This window comes from Lactuca saligna, chromosome 5 (assembly GCF_052625555.1).
Source record: "Lactuca saligna cultivar CGN05327 chromosome 5, ASM5262555v1, whole genome shotgun sequence".
Lineage (NCBI taxonomy): Eukaryota > Viridiplantae > Streptophyta > Magnoliopsida > Asterales > Asteraceae > Lactuca > Lactuca saligna.
This window is the reverse complement of record NC_136421.1, coordinates 725,102-733,469: the sequence shown is the minus strand read 5'-3', so window position 1 is coordinate 733,469 and position 8,368 is coordinate 725,102.

Here is an 8,368-nt window from a genome sequence, read left to right as displayed (position 1 = left end):
CTCACAATCTAAGCTTTTACATTTGAAATGAAGTATAAATTCCTCTCCCTTAATTATAGAAATCAACTTTTCAAACCCTACGACTTTGCAACTTGAAACTTTTGTTTTCTATAATTAACGTTGCCAACTTGCAACACTTTCCATAATAATAATGCTCCCACTAGCATAATAATTATTGTCTTTCTTAGCATAACACTTATGCTCCCACTAGCTTTGACATGTATTCAGAAATCAGCTAAACTTCTAGAAATCAATACTTGTTGACTCTCATTACCAAAGTTTAGATTTCTGATATGAGATGCTTCGATAAGGCTTTATCTAGGCTTCTCAAAATCATACACCTTTCCTTAGATAACTCACATGTATGTCTAAAAAATTTCAGAATTTACAACCATAAATATGAGATGTTTAGACCCTTTGCCATTTCTCACAATCCAAATTATGAAAAGGGGTGTCGTAATCATAATCTAATATGAGAATGCAAATATCACAACTGCTATCTCCTTAAAATCTACTTAGTGAAAGCGTTTCCTCACCATCATTTTCATGAACCGGCGAGAAACCTTATGACACTTTGATTTTATGGTGTATGTGTTCCTATCCATGTGCATTTGTCATAACCATAATCACAAGACAAGGTTAGTGACAAATCCAAACTCATATGGAATGAACTTGTTCAATCGTAATTTCTTGCCACCTAGCAACATAAGGGCCTACCATTGCTTCCAAGTTGTTATGCAAACAACTGAGAACTCATAGAATTCACATGCACAGTCAGCCAATTGGAGTGGGCACAGAAACAAGAATATGTCAACACGATAGGTTACAAACCTCAAGTCGTGTGCTAGTGTTTAACATTAGGTTTATTCTTGATTAGTTCTTGAAACTTGTCAAGATCTTTAGAACTCCCACTTCCCTCTTGACATATAAGATTCTCTTGTCATGAATCATTCCTTGAAAAAAAATATATATTTAAGAGTTAGTGCAGATTCTTATCAAGACAAACACTTCACACAATTGGCCTTATTCGGTCTTTGTTTAATCCAAAACATCACAACTTACAAATTTCAAATGTACAAGAGTAGAAAACTTTTACTCTACATTTGATAAGTTTTCTAAACCTTTCTTAAGACTATGTCACTCAAGGTTACAATCTTGGAGTATGACTCTAAGACTTGTTTTGGGAATGAAGTATGACTCATCTTCTTGATTTAAACTATTTCAACAATTCACAATTCCTCTTCTTAGCCATACAAATGCACTAATATGTCTTTAGAGGATCAATTATGATTTGGCTTTCCTATTCATTAAGATGATCATAAAACACGATACTCAAGTACTCTCCCATCTTTTCATATTGGAGAAACTTTTATCTTTCTGCCTTATTTGATTCTTCTCATTCATTCTGCCATACATTGAAACTTTTCGAATGTTTCAGAATTATACTTCAACTTGTAAGCATAACCATGTTTAATAAACTTTAGTAAATCATGAAGAATAGTCTTATCAATCCTTGTGGTGGATCTTGACAAGCGCACAACTAGTGTACCAGATCCCCTCGCCCTTCACTTGACTCACATATACACGTGAATAAGGAATTAGTCTTAATTTACCAAAGATGAAAATTCTCATTCATCATACAATACAAATTGTATGATTCCAAGTTTCTATCCAATTGAAACTTGGGTGATGATAATCTTTCCTTATTTGGAAAATTTTGACACTACCACAAACGAAAGAATCAAATCCATATTGCTAACATAGAAACATACAAACATTAATTTTCACTAATGCCATTTCTAGGAGATATAATAAAAATAAAACAAAATTTTATTTATTTATAAAATACGGAAAAAAGTTTACCTTAAAATGCAATTACAAATGAAAACTATGTTATTTCATATTTCCTAGTAATCTATCATAACTCCTAAGCAGCAGCTCAAAAATCCGATCATCGAACCATGCGATAGAAATCCATTTTCGCGATCAGATTCAACATACTCTTCCTTTAAGCTTCTTTCCCTTTGCATGATCCTACAAAACATCAAAATGCAACCTTGTCATATAATGTATTAAGAATCAACAATTAGGAACTTAATAGAGTTAGACAATAGACTTACCTGAAGCAGAGTCAAACTTTTCGATTCTAACTTTTCTCAGATCTTTCAAGTAGTCAGGGCAGCTTCGCAACCAATACCCCATCTCTTGGTAATAGAAACATATAGACTCTTTGGGAATGGTACACGAGACTATCTCAGACTTAGCCTTTCCCTTTCCCTTGGAAAGTGAAATCTTTTTTGGACTTCCAATGTTTACATTGTCAATGCCCATGGAAGTTTGGGGGTAGATCTTCCAATCAAATTTGCTTTCACAGTGTGCCAAATCATTGCTGATTCAGCAGCAACAAGCAAATAGTTAAGATCAATAAGGGTCATATCGTTGTTTTTCACATAATAGTCCTTAATAAACTCACTATATGACTCAGGAAGTGATTGAAAAACCCAATCAACAGTCATCTTCCTTGAGACTTTGACACCCCATACTCTCAGCCTGTCAATATGTGACTTCATCTCCAAGATGTGAGTACACACATGCCTTCCATACTGATGTTTCATTGCAAGTAGGGCTTGAGTGACCTTGAATTTTTCAAGTCTTTGAACTTGTGGGTTAGGGAGAATTATTAGAGGAGGTGTAAGAAGTGAAGTATGACTTCCACGATCCAACCGTGGGATATCATCTTTAAGAGGAAAGCTTGTTCCAAAAGCTTTGGGAAGACCATGGTTGTCTGAACTAGACATCTACAATAGGAGAAATTCAAGTTAGTTGATTTAGTCCATAATATAACACCCAAATGAAATATTAAGGCTAGGACCCAACACAATATTTTACAATTTGGAAGAGGGATACTGTAATCCAAACTGCAAAATATTTGAAGGTAAGTAAATGACAATTTACCAATTTCCACCACGATTTTTTTTAGGTTTTAAGTGAATTGAAACTCCTAGATCCTTTGAGATTCATTAGACAATTCAATGGCATGTTTAAATCTCGAGTGTGCCCTTCAATTTTGTGACTGAGATGATGAGGATCACAAACAATGTGTGAATAACCATGCAAATTAGCTTGGTAAACGCAATGTTACAACCACCCAATCAATGTGCCAGTTAACCACACACGCTCCATTGATCTACAATTAACATCAAACTACCATTTTCCATGCACTGATAGTCCATATTAGTGTGCCAGTTAACCACAGATGCTCCACTAACGACTTAACAAGGTGCAAAGTACAACTTCATGGGTTAGCACCATATTCACATTTTTCTAAAGTAACTAAGATCGAGAATTTATAAGTGTTTATTTACTTTATATTTATCATTATACTTTTAATTAAGGGAGAATTAGAGTCCTATCCTACCCGTTTAGCTAACGACCATCCGCCAGTCAAGGAAGTGGTGGGTGAGAATGGAAACCTATTAGACTGCCATTTTATAGGCAGTAACCTTATAGACTGACTTCGTGAATAAGGCCTACTAACGGTAAGACTGACTTTACTCTTATACATACATACATACATACATACATACATACATACATATATATATATATATATATATATATATATATATATATATATTAAACCTATAATATTATACTAGTATAAGGATTGAATTTTAAACTTTTAAAATTCTAGGGCTTGGAACTAAATGTTTCAAAAGTTATACTTTTAGATTTACAAATTCCAAAACATGAGGGCAAGTTTTAAACTATTCAAAAAACTTTTGGAATCCATAAATTATGAGTTTAATATTTATTTTAATGAAAAGACTTTTGGCATTTCGTAACTTGAGGACAAGTTATGGAGTTCATAAAACCATTTATGGGAAAAAGACTCTTCAAGTTCATAACCTATAAGTTTAATGATATATTTAAAAGAAAAACTTTTCATTTTCCATAACTTGAGGAAAAGTTATGGAATTCATTAAAAAACCATTTAGATCAAAATTGTAACATACAAAAAACAATAAATTTGACTATGATCTAAATCAAACTCATAAGGACAAGACAATTCATATCAAACAAATTTCATGTAATTAGCCCAACCATATAAACTAATACAAAACATGAAACATTGACAATTATATTTTAAATTAGATAAGCATGATCATTAGCACATCAAAAACAGGTTTATAAGTTCAAAAACAACTTAGGGTAATGATCCTAGTCCAGTTCTATCCAAAACGATAGAAAAATGCATTCTGGAGCACCAACTCGTCGAGTGCAGGGGCTGACTCGGCGAGTTGGATGAGTTTATGCTTGGACTCGGTGAGTCCCCCAGCTGACTCGGCGAGTTGGATGAGTTTGTGCTTGGTAATGTGAAGCGAATGTCTCACAAAGTCATTAACGAATTTACGTGTAATGTAATGAAAATCTCTTTTGTATAAATGTACCCTTTTTGTATGAGTGTGTTATGTAATGTATCATAACTATACCTATTATAGTTTATCAAAACAAGGGTAGTAGTGGTAATGTACGTAAACTATACTTAGCATAGTTTATTCAAATGTTTGTATGTAATGGATGTACGTTGATTATAACAATTTGTTATCTTCTATGTTCTATAGATCCAAATCCATTTTTTAACTGATTCATGTCTATATATTAATACAAAATGTCATTTTTTGCAATAACATATATTCACATAAAGATATACACCTTGCTCGACATGTTACAAGGTGAAATGAAATTGATAGTATTTTTCTGTTGTTAACATTTTCTATCACTTTTCTTAGAAAATTTATAGAAAATTCATAACAGGTCCAAATCAGAATCTGTAAACTATGGGAGTTTTTAAAACATGTCTCACAAATTTTCTCATGATTTTTAGTGGTCTCCAACAGGTGTGAAAACGTCCATAATCACAGACTGGTCCGGATTGGTTCTTGAAATGATAGACAGTTTTGTAAAAATCACCATAAATTGTAGAAAAATCTTACGGAGATGTGAAAGTAAAATTTTAAAGCTAAGAACTAGAACTACTTTCACCTAAAACAGTTTTGAAAAATAAAATGTTTAAGTTGACCAAAACAGTCCGTGAATGGAGTCCAACTTTTCTGATGAAAGCTGTTAGAAGCATTTAGTGGTGTTCTTGGTGATTTAACTTGTATTCCCCATTAAAACTTAAGAAAACATGAAAACGTAGGGGTATAAACTCACCATGTGTGATTTCATTGTACGGATGTTGAAGGAGAGAAGTTTTCAACTCAAGAACACTTGAAGGATTGCTTGAAGATTCGAGAATCTAACACCCAAATGAAGGAGTTTGTGTAAGGAATCAATGATTTGAGTAAAAGGAAATGTAATAACCATAAGGAGGGTGATGCTACTTACCAAATGAAGGAGAAAAGTTGGAAAATGCCTTGGAAATCTCGAATTTGTGTGAGAGAATTTGAGAGAAAAGTGGGTTTGATCTTTGGTGGAAATGAGAGAAGTGAGTGAGAATGAGGAGTGAGAGAGAGAGTTGTTCTAGCTCTAAAATGTAGCTGAAAAAATAATGAGAAAGTACCTTGACATGACCAAGGTATGGTGGGGGGAGTGGCTGGCCATAGAGTGGGTGAGGGGGGTGGTTGCTTGTGTCATAAAGTAAAGCAAGGTCAACACTCCACCTTAATTACTCCAACCATTAAATCTTGGATAAGATTTTCATTAAAAACGTGATTATTTAAGACATATGGGTCTTAATATGTTAAAATAAAGTTTTCGGTGAAAATCCCACTTTAAAATGATGAAAAACAGGCTTAAAACGGAATCGTGGTTGAAAACCGGGTAAAAAGATGAAAATCCGAAGTCTAGGCGAGGTCTCGGTCTCAGCAGCCTAAAATCGGAGTGGCTTGGCTGATGGTGCGGATCCGAGGAGAAGGGGGAGGCTACGATCCGAAGGCGAGATCAAAGCTGGGGGTTGGTTCCGGGTTCAGCGGTTGCGGGCTTGACGGTTGCGACTCTGGGCTTCGGCTTGGTGGCTGCGGCTACCCAAGGGCCTCGGTTCATGCTGCTTTCGGCCCAATAGAGTTTGGCCCTAAGAGGCTTCGCCCCTATAAAGGGGTTTTGGGTCTTTTAGGGTATTTTACCCGTTCTAACCCCATTTTAAGCAATTTTTGACTCGGTTAAGGGTCGGGATGGCCCAAATGATTACAAAAAAGTGACGGGAATTTTTGAGAGAGATTTGGGAGAGATTTGGAATAGAGAGAGATAGAGTGAAAGAGATTTAGAGAGGTTCCATTTATGATCTTTTTGAGCATCTGGCTTCGCAATGCAAGGTCCGTAAACCCTGTTAAGCCATGTTTTAGTGTCCTACACACTCCCGATGAGTGTGCAATAGTGTTTTATCTCTTTGGTTCATTGTTTAGCACTATCAAGGCTAAGGAAAATTAAACACACGAATTTTCCAAATGATGTTTTCTCATTAAAATAGCGAGTTGTACAGTAATTACATAACGTAAACCCTAATATACAAGGGTTAATTGAGTCATCCGGTTTGACTCGTTGACTTTGTTTGACTTTGACTTGACCCGAAATAGACTATTGTCACATCTTCAAATCCTCAAGCTGGACAAAAACTCCCTAGACCGAAAACTTATTCCTGACCGAAAGCTTGCCTTGACCTTTGCTTCCTTTAAGAGTGGATCTAAATCACCAAAATGCCCTGCACCAAGTCTTCTACGCTTCAAGAACTCTCAAAGAGGAATGGTTTCATCAAAACTGTCTAAGGGTGCGAAGGAGGCTGACCCTAGAGGGTATAATGCTCTTTATATAGTGGCACACCCTAAAAATTAGGGTTTAAAGACTCTGGGCATACATCTCCAATACCCGCGACTCCTTATCCCCTCTACGCTGGGTGTACCCCAGCTTACGTTGGGCGTACTCATGCTGGCCACCTTCCTTGACACTTTTCTCTATTAAGGACTAATGATGCTAATACCCTCAAAGTACTATAACTTCTTCATTCTAAGTCAGTTTCCTACGAGCTTCATATCCACGAAAAGCTGATGAGAAACCCTACGCTCCCAGATCCACACCCGAGCCCTCCAACCTTCTGAATAAGACCCAAGACCCATAAAAGACTGAATCGTCAGATTACGCTTATACCCTTGGTCTCCGAAGACACAATCAAACACTTTCGAAACTGGGTGTTACAGAGGGAGGTATTGGAGACATTGGGGATGAAACGGTTGTATGCCAAGTTTTCAAGGTGTGATTTATGGCTGCGGGAGGTGCAGTTTTTAGGGCACATCATCAACTAGGATGGCATTTCGATCGATCTGGCCAAGGTTGAGGTTGTGATATGGTGGGAAGTACCAAAGAACGCATCTGAGATTCGTAGCTTCTTGGTTCTAACAGGGTACTATCAAAGATTCATTCAAGATTTCTCTAAGATCGTCGTGCCTTTGACCCGCTTGACCAAGAAGAATGTGACATTTCAATGGGGCACAAATCAGTAGTTGGCTTTCGAGATCCTGAGACAGAGGTTATATGTGGCACTGATTCTAGTAGTTCTTGAGGCGCTGAATGATTTGGTAGTGTACTGTGATGCATCGATTAAAGGTTTAGGCGCGATACTGATGCAGAATGGGCATGTGATCGCCTATGCCTCGAGGTAGTTGAAGCCTCATGAGGCGAATTACCCCACTCACGACCTGGAATTGGGGGCGATGGTGTTTCCCTCAATATTTTGAGGCACTAGTTGTATGGAGTACAGTGCACTATTTCTACCGATCATAAGAGTTTGAAGTACTTGATGGACCAACAAAACCTCAAAATGCGGCATAGAAGGTGGTTGGACGTGTTAAAAGATTATGATTGTGAGATCGTATACCATCTAGGGAAGGCCAACGTGGTGGACGATGCTTTGAGCCGCAAGACGGAGGGTTCCCCGATTAGGAACGTTTGTTTGAGAATAACCGTGATCTCTCCATTGTTGGATATGATCAATGAGGCATAGATTGAGGGTTTGAAGAAGTAGAATTGGAAGTTAGAGCGGATACGGGGACAAATTCCTTTGTTCATCCGGAATGGTCATGGTCTCCTGACCCAGTGTGGCCGGGTGTGGGTCCCATCATTTGGGGGAGTGAGGCAGAATTTATTGGAGGAGGCACACAAGTCCAAGTTCTTTATACATCCAGGGGCTACAAAAATGTATAGAGATTTGATACTGAGTTACTGGTGGCCCTGATTGAAGCAGGAGATCGTCTGGTTTGTGGAGCGGTGCTTGACCTTCCAGAAGGTTAAGGCCAAACATCAGCGGCCTCATGGCAAAGTTCAGTCGCTACCCATTCCCATGTGGAAGTGGGAAGAGATCACTATGGACTTC